At 39.2% G+C, this 13,969-nt stretch overlaps 1 pseudogene; it reads left to right on the top strand.

Moving 5' to 3' along the window:
- The first annotated feature begins 10,478 nt into the window (after positions 1-10,478).
- Positions 10,479-10,979, top strand: LOC104860975 (annotated as a pseudogene).
- Positions 10,980-13,969: the final 2,990 nt, after the last annotated feature.

Here is a 13,969-nt window from a genome sequence, read left to right as displayed (position 1 = left end):
CCCCCCCCCCCCCAGTTACAGTATGTGGTGAGTTGCTTGGATCTTTCTTCCAAAAAGAGCTTGCTGTTTCACTGCAAGGAGAAAATGCAGCTGACAACCTTTAGCTGGCAGAGTCTTTAAGACTTACTTTTCCTTTCGAGGAGAAGCCACAGTCCTTGTCGGCAGGCTCCCAGCCCACATTAAGCTTCGTGGAAACTCTAGGACCTGTTTCAACCCAGCTCAGGCAGGATGCAAGTGATCGGAAATGTGCTCGGGAGCTCCCTCTTGGGGTGAGTTGGTGACATTTCTGTTAAATCTGCACAATGTGGCTTCCCTTTTTGTCATTCACAGGCATACCCCGGCCCCATAAACATCCTGTATTCTTATTTCTAACGCAGCGTCTGCTTCCCAGGGAACGGAACTGACACACAGGGCTTCTGTGAAGAACGGCAACAATCCCTGCAAGGATCAAGGAGAGTGCTTATACATAATGCCATTGATTTTCTCTCTGACTCCTCTCCATCTTAACCTGTCTAACCCAATATCAAATATGTGTCCTGAACGTCTTGACTGTATCTCTCTCTCCTTTTTTTTTTTTTCTGCCCCTAATACTAATACCCTTATTCAAAGTATCGTTTCTGGCCTTGTATGAGTTGCCCAGGCTACCGTGATAAAGTGCCCCACACTCAGTGGCCCAGCAACAGAAATTCACTGTTTCAGTTCCGGAGGCCGGACGTTCAAGATGACAGCTGGCCTGACTCCTTCTCAGGACGGTGACAGCAGAGCTGTTGGGTGGCTGTCCCCTGGCTGCTGGTAGTTTGCTGAAAAGCTTTTGTGTGCTTTGGCTTCTACAATGATCACCCTGATGATGGCTTCATCTTCATGTGGAGTTCTTCGTGCACGTGTGTTTCTGTACCCAAATTTCCTTTTTTTAAAAAAAAGTTAATCATTTTGAATTATTTATTTATTCATATTTGCCAGTACAGGAAATCGAACTCAGCAGTGCAGGGCCACTGAGCTAAGTTCCTTGCCTGAAATTTCCTCTTTTTTAATAATGCCAGTTTATATGGATTAGAAGTCCACCCAATTCTAGTATGAGCTCATCTAAACTTGATTAGTGTTATAAACAACTACTTTATTTCTATATAAAGTCACATTCTGAGTAAAGAGAGTTAGTACTTCAGTATATGGCTTTGTGTGTGTGTGTGTGTGTGTGTGTGACACAATTTAACCCACAATAGCCTTGAAGAAGGCCTTTGAATTGATCTTCCTTCTTTTTTTTTTTCAGCATAGAGTTTAGGAACAATCTTTCAAACCCTTGAAGTTGATTGCATCATCTCAGTGATTGGAATCCTTCAGTGGCTTCTTATCACACCTGGAATAAACCCTGCATCCTTAATTGGCTCCTGATGCTCTTCTGCTCAGGTCCGGACTCGCATCTGGCTCCATCTGCCACTACCCTGTCAGCTCGGCTACCCAGGCCTTCTCTCCGTCAGTGTGACAATTTCTCCCCTACCTCAGGGGATGTGTGCGCTGGCTGTTTTGTTCCATCTAGAAAGCTCTCCTCCTCTGTTCTTTACCTAACTGGATCCTTCTCTTTGTTAAAGCCTCGGCCTAAAAGTCATTATTTCAAGAAGTCTTCAGCGACTGCTCTGTGTTAAGATCTATCAGTCGGTACAGGCAGCACTATGCTGTGCTGATGAGGACTCCAAGTCTCAGGGACCCATGACATCGACCGCCGGGGGGCCAGCGGCAGCTTTGGTCATGATGACTTCATCTCTGGAGCATGGGTCGATGCCCCTCCTTTGCCTGGCACATTGCTGAATTTAGGGCTGAGAGAAGAGAGTGGTGAACTGTGAGCAGTTGCTTTAGGTTGCTGTCTGGCAACAGCACACATCACTCCCAGCCAACTTCATTGACCCAAACAAGCCACAGGGCTACTTCTGAGCCCACAGGGTGGGGATGTGGAACACTTCCCTAGGGCGTGGCACCTCAAGTCCCCCTGCCAAGCCTAAAGTCCCAGGGCTGCTTAAGTAGATGATTCTCCCAGGGCAGGCAACACATATTCTGCACAGTGGTGCAGTCTACCAGAAAGGGCCTCTCTGGTCTGTATTCTCTTTCCTCTTGTTTGCCTTCTTTAGAGCAATTATTGTAATTGAAAATTAGAAATAAATCCATATTTATTTAGAAAAAGTGTGTGTATTACTGAGTGAATAAACACATAAACTTGAAGGATCATGGAAAGAGCCCAGGTTTTGGACTCAGAATTGTACATGAATTGTAGTCATGTCTCTCATTAATATGTGATCTTTAGACAAATTAATACCTATAACTGGTTTTGCATATTTAAAACCAGACGATAAAATGTGCATGGGAGTTGGCCCATAGGGGGCACTAAAAAAAAAATAGTACCTTTCTCACTTTGTTGCTTTAACAGATATCTTTTTATTTTCAGCTTTAATTGAGTTTATTGGTACATTTTAGGGATACAGTACAGTTACATTCATTATTGGGATCTTGTACCTCTACATGACAAGTCTGGGTTCTCATTTTTTCTCCTTGTCCCTGCCCTCCCTTCACCCCCTCCTCTCCTCCCCATCTACAATCACTTTATTTCCATCTTTCATTATCTCACATTTTTTTCTTTTCCCTTTTTACCCTTCCCCTACCCATCCCACCTTTCCTACACCTTTAGCCCCTTTCTTCCCATTTCACAATGTCAGTAATCTTATTAGGATCTTATGTATCATTGCAGTTTATTCACACCAGAGAAACTATTTGGTATTTACACATGTGGGACTTATTTATTTCACTTAGGAGTATATCTTCAATATGTATGTATCCATTTTCCTACGAATGAATTTATTTTCTCATTCTTTATGGCTGAGTAATATTCCATTTTATAGAAAAACCACATCTTCTTTATCCAGTTTCCAACTGATGGGCAAATGGGCTTTTTCCAAGTTTTAGCTATTACAAACTGTGCCACTGTAAACATGGGTGTGCATACATCACTGTGATATGATTCTTTTAGTTCTTTTGGAAAGATACGCAGCAGAGAGATGGCTGGGTCAAATGGAACCTCCAGTCCAAGCTCTTTGAGGTATCTCCATATTGATTTCCACAGTGGTTGCACCAGTCTGTACTCCCACCAACAATGGAGGAGGGTTCCTTTCTCCCCACAGCCCCGCCAACATTTGTTATTGTGTGATTTCTTGATAGCAGCCATTCTTTGTGGGGTGAGGTGGAATCTCAGTGTTGTTTTCATCTGCACCTCTGAAATGACCAGTAATGTGGAGCATTTTTTCATATATTTACTTGCTGCTTTTGCTTCTTTGTCTGAGAAATGTCTGTTCATTTGAGACACCCATTTTGAATCAGGTCTTTATATTGGGGGAGCTGATTGTTTTGAGTTCTTTATATATTCTAGATAATAGTCCTTTGTCTGAGGAGCAGCTGGTAAAAAATTTTTCCCACATTGTAGGTTGTCTCTTAGTTCTGTTGATGGTTTCTTTTGCAGTGCAGAAGCTTTTTAATAAGATGAGATCCCAGTTGTTGATTCTTTTTTCTAGTTCCTGTGCTACTGAGGATTTGTTCCTAAAGTCTTTTCCTAGGCCACTGGCTTCTAGAGTTCTGCCTAACTTATCTTCCAGCAAGTTTAGTGTTTCTATTTTAATATTTAGATCATTAATCCACTTGGATTTTAATTTAGTGCATAGTGAAAGATAAGGGTCCAGTTTGACTCTGTGGCAGGTTGAAATCCAGTTTTTCCAACACCATTTATTAAAGAGGTTATCTTTCCTCCAGTGAGGATGGTCAGCTCCTTTGTCAAAGATGAGGTAGCTGAGTACATCTGGATTTGTTTTTGTGTCTTCCAATCTGTTCCGCTGATCCTCAGGTCTGTTTCTTTGCCAGTACCATGATGTTTTTATCACAGTGGCTTTGTAGTATAGTTTCAAATTGGGAATTGTTATATCCACTGCCATGTGTCTGTTGCCTACTTATTCTGAGAATCTCTCCACATCAACATTATTTAAGACTCTCATGTCCCTGCAACAGTAAGACAATACTGGCACCACTAATTCTATTACAGTTCACTGAAAACTTTTAAGAAAACATGGTCTAATAATATGTAGCCGTTTTCACTATGATGATACTTCCTACCCAGGAACAGGGGATATATTTCCATTTTTTTATATCCTCTTCAATTTCGTTTTTCAGAGTGCTATAGTTTTCAGTGTAGAGATCTTTTGCTTCATTTGTTAGACTGATTCTCAGGTACTTCATGTTTTTGGGTGGTATTGTGAAAGGAATTGTTTCCCTAATTTCTCGCTCAGTGAGTCTGTTATTTGTGTACAAGAAGGCTATTGATTTTTGGGTGTTGATTTTGTATCCTGCTACTCTGCTAAAAGTGTCAATTAAGTCAAGAAGTCTTTTGGTGGAGTTTTTTGGGTCTTCAATGTAGAGTATCATATCGTCAGCAAATAATGACAGTTTAACTTCTTCCTTTCCTATCTTTATTGCTTTAATTTCTTTCTCTTGTCTAATTGCTGTGGCTAATGTTTCCAGAACTATATCGAAGGGGAGTGGTGATAGTGGACATCCTTGTCTTGTTCCTGATATTTACATGAAGGTTTTCAGTTTTTGACCATTTAATATGATGTTCGCTGTTGGTTTTTCATAGATAGTCTTTATTAAGTTGAGATATAGACCATTTATTCCAATTTTTTGCAGGGTTTTTGTCATGAATGGGTGTTGAATTTTGTCAAATGATTTTTCTGCATCTTTTGAGAGGATCATATGGTTTTTCTCCTTGATTTTGTTAATATAATGAATTACATTTATTGACTTATGTATGTTGAACCACCCTTGCATCCCTGGAATAAATCTGACTTGGTCAGGATGTATGATCTTCTTGATAATCCTCTGTATTCTGTTTGCTAGTATCTTATTAAGGATTTTTGCATCTATATTCATCAAGGAGATTGGCTTGTAGTTCTCTTTTTTAGTTGTGTCTTTCCCTGGTTTGGGAATCAAAGTGATACTTGCTTCCAGGAATGAATTTCGAAGTATAGCTTCCCTTTCAATTTCATTGAAAAGTTTGAAGAGTAATGGCAGTAGCTCTTTTCTAAATGTCTTGTAAAATTCAGCAATGAATCCATCAGGGCCTGGGCTTTTCTTTGTTGGTAAATTTTTAATTACATTTTCAATTTCACTGACTGTAATTGGGGTGTATAAAATGTTTTTATCTTCGTTCAACTTTGGTAATTCATAAGTATCTAAAAATCTGTCCATTTCTTCTGTGTTTTCCATTTTTTTGGAGTACAGGTTCTCAAAGTAGGTATTAATGATCCTCTGGATTTCTATTGGATCTGTTGTGACTTCGCCTTTTCTTTCCTTTTTTTTTTTTTTTTTGATAAAATTAGCTAATAATTTCCTCTCTTGTTCGAGCTTTGGGTTTTTCTTGCTCTTGTTTTTCTAGGAGTCTAAATTTCATCATTAAGTTGTTTATTTGAGCCCACTCTGTTTTCCTAGTGTGGGAATTCAATGTTATAAATTTTCCCCATAGAACTGCTTTCATTGTGTCCCATAGATTCCTGTATGTTGTATTGGCATTTTCATTTATTTGTAAAAACTGTCTAATTTCTTCTTTAATTTCCTCTGTAATCTATTGATTGTTCAGGAGAGTGTTGTTCAGTTTCGATGTGCTTGTGAAGTTTCTACAGTTTCTTGTGCTATTGATCTCCAGTTTGATTGCACTATGATCTGATAATATACAGGGGATGACTTCAATTCTTTTGCATTTATTCAGACCTGTTCTGTGAGCCAATATGTAGTCTATCTTGGAGAATGATCCATGTGCAGTGGAAAAGAATGTATATTCTGATTTTGTGGGGTGGAATACTCTGTAGACAGCTATTAAGAGCAGTTATCTTTTTTTGATGCATATTTCATTTTAGTACAGCTAAGCAATAACATTAATTATTTCGCATAAATACAAAACAATTTTATACTGGCTTTGATTCAGACATCCCATCTATTTGGAATTGGCTGTGTTTTGTAGCAGTTTAATCCAATTAATTAATTTTGTAATTTATAAATCAATTAAAGTAAATTAATTTGCTTTGGTGATTGCCTGCTTTGCCACTGAATCTCATCTGATCTATCAATGTGTTGAATTTGGCTTTTAAAAATGACATCTATTGATAGAATGGCTGTTTTGTTTCAGTTTATAAGTTTGTTTTTCACACCTTTAAGTAGCTAAAAAAAATGTAATTTTCATAATGATTATGAGCCCTAGTCTTAAATCACTCAATAGGATTTGGAGAGTTATCTTTGGCTCTCATGAGTTGGATGCAATACTTATTCTGATATACACGCAGGTCACCAACCACTGCTACTGTTTGGGGTGGCTTGAATATGTCTCCCGAAGGGTCAAGCTGGAAGCTTGGTGCCCTGTGTGCTCGTGCTGATGTGGGACCCAGTGCGAGGTGAGTAGGCCTTTATGTACTCTGACCATCGCCCTTGGAAGAGATTAATATAGTTTTCATGGGGCTCCAGGTAATTCCTGTAAGAGTGAATTGTTATGACAGAGCAAGTGTGGAGCCTGAATCTCTTAAACTTGCTGTCTTGCTTGGTCATTTTTCCTCTTGCACATGGTCCCACCCTGATATTAACCACTGTGTTATGAGGTAACTGAAAGGTCTCACCAGAACCAGGCACACATTGATGGCATATTCTTGAGTCTTTATAACTATGAGCTAAATAAACTTCCCTTCCTTCCTTCCACCCCACTTCCTCTCTCTCTTTCTCCCTCTCTCCCTCCTTCTGAATTACTGGACTTCTGCATTGAGCTACATCCCCAACCCTTTATATTTTTCATTTCTTGTCTCAGCCTCCCAAGAGTGCTGGAATGACAGGCATGCCACCAAACCCCTAGCTACTTCTTTCTTTTTTTGTAAAGTACACAGTCTGAGATATTTTGTTGTTCCATTTTCTTTTCGGTGAAGTGGAGATTGTATCGCCATAATCTTTCCACCCAGACAGGATGGGTTCCTACTATTATGTTATGCTCAGAAAATCAAGTCCAGAGCATTTAATGTCATCAAAGAAATATATAGTCTGAAGGGGCTGGGCAGACAGGGTGACACAGAGGTGAGTTGTTAGGCGCAGGTGACCACAGAGTACATAAAGGATGCTTAGAAAATTATAGATATTCTTTATCCCATAGAAGGCCATAATTGCAGTTCACTTTCTTTGGGAGGGAGATGCATGTCTTGGATAACTTAAGCCACAAGAGGAAAGCTTATGGGGACCCTGCAGGCTGGAGAGAATCGCTGGTTCACCAGGGGTTACATGGAGGCTTCAGAGCAACATGAGGGACTTCAATAGCACAAAATGACAGATCACCTCTCTGGAGTCTGCTGTCAGTGACTCAGCTCTGACACTTTTTGTTATGATCAAATAAAATGATATTTAGTATTACAACTATTTGAAATGTGCAGATTAGTGATTAAGTACATTGTGGTTCCACCATCACAATCGTACATCCACAGAACTCCTTTTCTTTCTTTTTCTTTTTATTGAGTTTATTAGTGCAATCTAGGTATACAATACAGTTACATTCATTACTGGGATCCTGTACCTTTACATGACAGGTTTTGGTTCTCATTTTTTCCCCTTGTCCCTGCCCTCCCTTCACCCCCTCCTCCCTTTCCCATTTATAAACACTTTATTTCCATTTTTTCATTTTCTCATATTTTTTCTTTTCCCTTATTCCCTTTCTGCTACCCATCCCACCTTCCCTACACCTTTAGCCCATTTCTTCCTATTTCACATTATTAATTATCCCACTAGGATCTTGTGTACTATTATAGTTTTTCACACCAGAGAAACTATTCAGTATTTACACATGTGTGACTTATTTCACTTAGTATATCCTCAATATGTATCCATTTTCCTATGAATGACTCTAATTTCTCATTCTTTATGGCTGAGTAATATTCCATTTTATAGAAAAACCACATCTTTATCCAGTTTTGATGGGCAAATGGGCTGTTTCCAAGTTTTAGCTATTACAAACTGTTGTGCTATAAACATCAGTGCGCATATATCACTGTGGTGTGATTCTTTTAATTCTTTTGGAAAGATACCCAATAGAGGGATGGCTGGGTCAAATGGAACCTCCAGTCCAAGCTCTTTGAGGTATCTCCATATTGATTTCCACAGTGGTTGCACCAGTCTGCACTCCCACCAACAATGGAGAAGGGTTCCTTTCTCCCCACAACCCCGCCAACATTTGTTATTGTGTGATTTCTTGATAGCAGCCATTCTTTGTGGGGTGAGGTGGAATCTCAGTGTTGTTTTCATTTGCATCTCTTGAATGACCAGTGATGTGGAAAAACTTTTTTCATATATTTACTTGCTGCTTTTACTTCTTTGTCTGAGAAATGTTTGTTCATTTCAGACACCCATTTTTGAATCAGGTCTTTATATTTGGGGGGCTGATTGTTTTGTGTTCTTTATATATTCTAGATAATAGTCCTTTGTCTGAGGAGCAGCTGGTAAAAAATTTTTCCCACATTGTAGGTTGTCTCAGTTCTGTTGATGGTTTCTTTTGCAGTACAGAATCTTTTTAATAAGATGAGATCCCAGTTGTTGATTCTTTTTTCTAGTTCCTGTGCTACTGAGGATTTGTTCCTAAAGTCTTTTCCTAGGCCACTGTCTTCCAGAGTTCTGCCTAACTTATCTTCCAGCAAGTTTAGTGTTTCTATTTTAATATTTAGATCATTAATCCACTTGGATTTTAATTTAGTGCATAGTGAAAGATAAGGGTCCAGTTTGACTCTGTGGCAGGTTGAAATCCAGTTTTTCCAACACCATTTATTAAAGAGGTTATCTTTCCTCCAGTGAGGATGGTCAGCTCCTTTGTCAAAGATGAGGTAGCTGAGTACATCTGGATTTGTTTTTGTGTCTTCCAATCTGTTCCGCTGATCCTCAGGTCTGTTTCTTTGCCAGTACCATGATGTTTTTATCACAGTGGCTTTGTAGTATAGTTTCAAATTGGGAATTGTTATATCCACTGCCATGTGTCTGTTGCCTAGGATGGCTTTTGCTATTCTAGGTCTCTTATGGTTCCAGATGAATTTTTGGCTTCTTTTTTCTAGTTCTGAGAAGTATAGTGTTGGAATTTCAATTGGCATTGCATTGAATCTGTATATAGCTGTTTTGGCAGTATGGCCATTTCACTATGTTGATTCTTCCTACCCAGGAACAGGGAATATCTTTCCATTTTCTTATATCCTCTTCGATCTCTTTTTTTCAGAGTGCTTTAGTTTTCAGTGTAGAGGTCTTTTGCTTCTTTTGTTAGATTGATTCTCAGGTACTTCATGTTTTTGGGTGGTATTGTGAAAGGAATTGTTTCCCTATTTCTCGCTGTGAGTCTGTTATTTGTGTACAAGAAGGCTATTGATTTTTGGGTGTTGATTTTGTATCCTGCTACTCTGCTAAAAGTGTCAATTAAGTCAAGAAGTCTTTTGGTGGAGTTTTTTGGGTCTTCAATGTAGAGTATCATATCGTCAGCAAATAATGACAGTTTAACTTCTTCCTTTCCTATCTTTATTGGTTTAATTTCTTTCTCTTGTCTAATTGCTGTGGCTAATGTTTCCAGAACTATATCGAAGAGGAGTGTTGATAGTGGGCATCCTTGTCTTGTTCCTGATTTTAACTTGAAGGTTTTTTTCTTTTTTTTTGTGATACTGAGGATCGAACCAAGGAGAGCTCTTTCACTGAGGTATAGCCCACAGCCTTTTTAATTTTCTTGTTTTGAGACAGGGTCCCACTAATTTGCCCAGGCTGGACTTGAATTTATGATTCTCCTGCCTAAGCCTCCCAAGTAGCTGGGCCTATAGGTGGGCCCTACGATGCCCAGCCATCCCTAGAACTCTTTATCTCATGCAAAACTAAAACTCTGTGCCCAGAACATCCTCCCCACTGGTAACTCTCAGGAACAAGAGCAAAGAGTTGTTCAAGCAAAGGAGGTAACAGTCTGCCTTGTTCATTTAATCTATTGAATATGTTTGTTTTTGAGATGGATGTTTGAAAATGAAATAAGTCATATCTTTATAGTTCACCTGTATAGGCTCATCTGCTGGTTGGAAAAATCCCATGGCTCCTGGTATTTGATTTTTCTCTTGCTGTCCAGGCAAATATAAAATGTCTCCAATTGATTTAAATACAACTAAAAACATTTCCGGCGCGCTCGCGGTTGTTGTGGAGCCGGTTGGCATTTAGGCTGGCGTTGCCATGTAGTCTCTGTCTGCTTCGCAGTTCTCCGTGGTTGAGCTCTCCACAAGTGGGCGGCACTCTCTGCGCTCCAGTGTCCCTTGTGAGCAGCGGGCGGGATAGGCGCGACTTCCTGAAGCCTGGACTCCCGGGATGACAACCCTGCAGACTCCGGGTGCAGCAGGTGTGCCCTTGGCCTCACCAGAACCGGTTTTGTTCGTTTTAAACCTGAATTCGTGTCAGTTCTTATTTCTCTCTGTGGCGACGTCTGGAGACTATCAGGAAAATAGCACTGAGGCTGGCTGTACCAGTGTGTTACGATGCCATCTTGTACCAACCTGGCTACTGGAATCCCAGTAGTAAAGTAAAATATTCAAGGCTCTCCAACACAGATGATGGCTACATTGACTTTCAGTTTAAGAAAAGCCCTCCTAAGATCCCCTACAAGGCCATCGCACTTGCCACTGTGCTGTTTTTGATAGGTGCTTTTCTTTTTATTATAGGCTCCCTCCTGTTATCCAGCTACATCAGCAAAGGTGGGCTGTTCCCGTCCTGATCATTGGCATTCTGGTGTCCCTGCCAGGATTTTACCACCTGCGTACTACGCATCCAAAGGCTACTGGGGTTACTCCTATGATGACATTCCAGATTTTGATGAGAATAGTCACAGTGGAACGACACCCAGCTTTACAATATTGAACAGAAACCATGCCTAAGGGCTGAGGAATTTTGCAGTTAGTAGATGTTTAACAAATCAGTGGTCAGATTTTATGGGTCCATCCCAAAAATGTTCACTGAGCTTATAATTAACTAATTAATACACACTGTTTTCATTTCCTGGCCTTGGCAAAAGCTCAAATTTTCCCACTTGAATAGGTACCATGGAAGAATAGCATTGTTAATTATCTTAAAAAGCAGGAAGTTATTTTGTAGTGGAAAGTAATTCTACCACTACTACTACTATCTTTAAAGTTGAGGGTTTCTTTGAAATAGTCCTCATTGTCAGTTTGTCATAGCAAATGGAAGTATGCAATGTCTAATTTCCTTACTAAATAATTTATTTTTAATCTAAGTACCTTAGCCCTCAAACATATCTCTGCACCTTCATGTTCTATGGAAGACCTGGGCAAAATCAGATATCAGTGTGGGTCCTTCTGTAATATTTTTTTCTAGCTTTGTTACTGATAGCAACCAGGAATTATTTACACTGTAGAGTGAATTTTCAAAACACAATTTCTCTTGACAACCAATCTTTGGCCAGCTCTGACCTAGTTTCTCAGTAGGCTTGTCAAATTATTTGAGTCATTTTGTCCCTTTTAGATCAAGATGTTCTGTATGTCATGCTTTGAAGGACTGGACTTTTGACTTTTCCTATTACAAATGTGGATAAGTTATTCAAGGTTTATAACTTTATTGCTAACACCTGGGAATGCAGTAGCTTTCTGATAAAAATCCCAAGACTTGGCTTTGCTTTCTGGAGGACTAGATTGCCTTAGGTTGATTCTGTTTCCTTGCTTGCAAAAAGGGACATATACTTAAAAGAAATTAAAAGGTCAAAATCCAAATCCTAATAAATGAATAAATACAACTAAAACATAACAAATTCTCCTTTTCCTCCTCTTCCTCTTTTTCTTTCTCCTTCTAATCTTATAGAGCTCTCTGGTTGTAACTGACAGAAATTCATTATGTCTGACATAAGCAAAAGAAAATCTACTGGAAAGGTGACACTGAATGAAAGGGAGACTGTAGACTTGGTCTTGAGAATGTACAGGGAATCCAGCATGCAGGGCTCCTGGAAACAAGACTTTTGTGAACAGAACAGTCTCATCACAGAAGCAATCTGGTGATGCTGATGGGATGAATGAAATTTCATTCAACAGATTTTTTATCTTCTCTGTCATTTTGCTTAATATTAAAATCTCATAGAGAAAGCTAAGACAACCTTATTAGATCACCAAGATGTATTCAACAAAAGTAGGCAATTCGCCCAAAGAATTTGGGATGTTTTCTCCACAGAAGGTGAAATGGATGCGGGCTTTCAAACCTAACCAATGCACACTTGATGAATTGCTTTTGCTAAGATAATGGAACATGAGTCAATATTCTTTGATCTGTGCCTATCTCCTTGATATTTCATAAGCAGAATCTCATTTTGTCTTTGCAATGACCTTGTAAATAGTAGTGCTTCTATTTTCAGGTTTGGCTGGCTGGGGATTTAGCTCAGTGGTGCCAACACCTGCCTCACAAGCTCAAGGTCCTGAGTTCGATCACCAGTACCAAAAAATTATATATATTTATATATATTTCATATATATATATGAATATATGAATATATATATATATATTTCAGATTTGGTAAAAAGAGATCAGTAAGGTAGAAAATTAAATTCCCATAGATATTAATGAAGCTGAAGTTCAAACCCAGATCTGTCAATGCTCCTTCCACTGTGGTCACAACTCCTGTCTCACAGGACCTGAAACTGGGGGGTCAAGAGTGAAAAGTGATCACACTGTGGAGAGGAAAAGTAGCAACCAATGGTAGAGACCTAGGGTGGAATTAAGCAAAGCCTTGGCTCATGAATCCTGTTGTGAATTGAAGGGTGTTCTCTGGGGTCCTCAATAATACTCTGTCTCCTGGGCCCAACAGACAAATTAGGAGTTTTGTTTCTCTGGAGAGCATCGATTTCCAATCTAAATAGCCTATTTCAGCATTTTCTCTACAAAGACTGTCCCCCGGGATTCATGCTTTCTATAAATACCCTAAAGAAGACTCTCTAAGTTGACTTAAATAGCTTTTATACACACCATAAACAATTTCTGTGAATTACCCTGTCTTTTATCCTGTCTTAGGTTATGATTTTGCTGATAAGTGCATTCATGTCTCAACACTTGAAACTTGTGTATTTCTCTACTGCGTGATATAAAATATTTCTATCATTTCACACTAAAATATGAACTTCATGAAGATAAGGTGTTTTATTCAGTGCTATATCTTAGCACTTAAAATAATAGTTGGCCAGTAATAGACACTCAAAAATATTTATGGGATGGATGATAGTATCCCATCCCTTATCAAAGAATTAGCTATGTTCACAATCCCAGAAGGCCAGGCTGAGCTAAATTGACTCCATGTGTCTCTCAAGACTGAGCAATTTAGATGGGAAGGGAATAACACAGAAGCCAAAATGACAGGAACAGCCAGGGGTAGCTTTGGTGCTAAGACAGACCAGAACCAGAACCATGGCAGTTTGGGAATTAAAACAACAACAACAACAACAACAACAACAACAACAAAAACAGAGGAAAAAGAAGAAGGAGAAAAAGGGGGAAAAGAAGGAGAAAAGGAGAAGAACGTTATTGAACCAGTTTCCATTGTTAATCTCAATTTACCTTGTTTTCCTAGATTCCTCTGCCTTTTTAGATTTAAAATCTCAAAAAAAAAATTCAGGCTAAAATTTAGAAATTGAGACATTTTCAGATCTCTGCTTCCACACAAGATGCAATCACAGGTATTGGGATTTATTATTCCTCTGGAAAAATCCAATATAATGGTCAAAATATATTAAACAACGATTTTCAAGATATTGGAAAATAGACAACAAAGGATGGTAACCCCTAAAAGACAGGAAACAAATGAGGTGAGGTCAACAATTGCCTGGGCTTACTGAGATGTTCTAGAGCCTGAATCAGGGAGGGGATCATCAGG

Source organism: Fukomys damarensis, unplaced genomic scaffold (assembly GCF_012274545.1).
Source record: "Fukomys damarensis isolate Sample0158 unplaced genomic scaffold, DMR_v1.0_HiC HiC_scaffold_9, whole genome shotgun sequence".
Taxonomy (NCBI): domain Eukaryota; kingdom Metazoa; phylum Chordata; class Mammalia; order Rodentia; family Bathyergidae; genus Fukomys; species Fukomys damarensis.
Note: the sequence above shows the minus strand (reverse complement) of the source record. Positions and strands in the feature narration are given on the sequence as shown.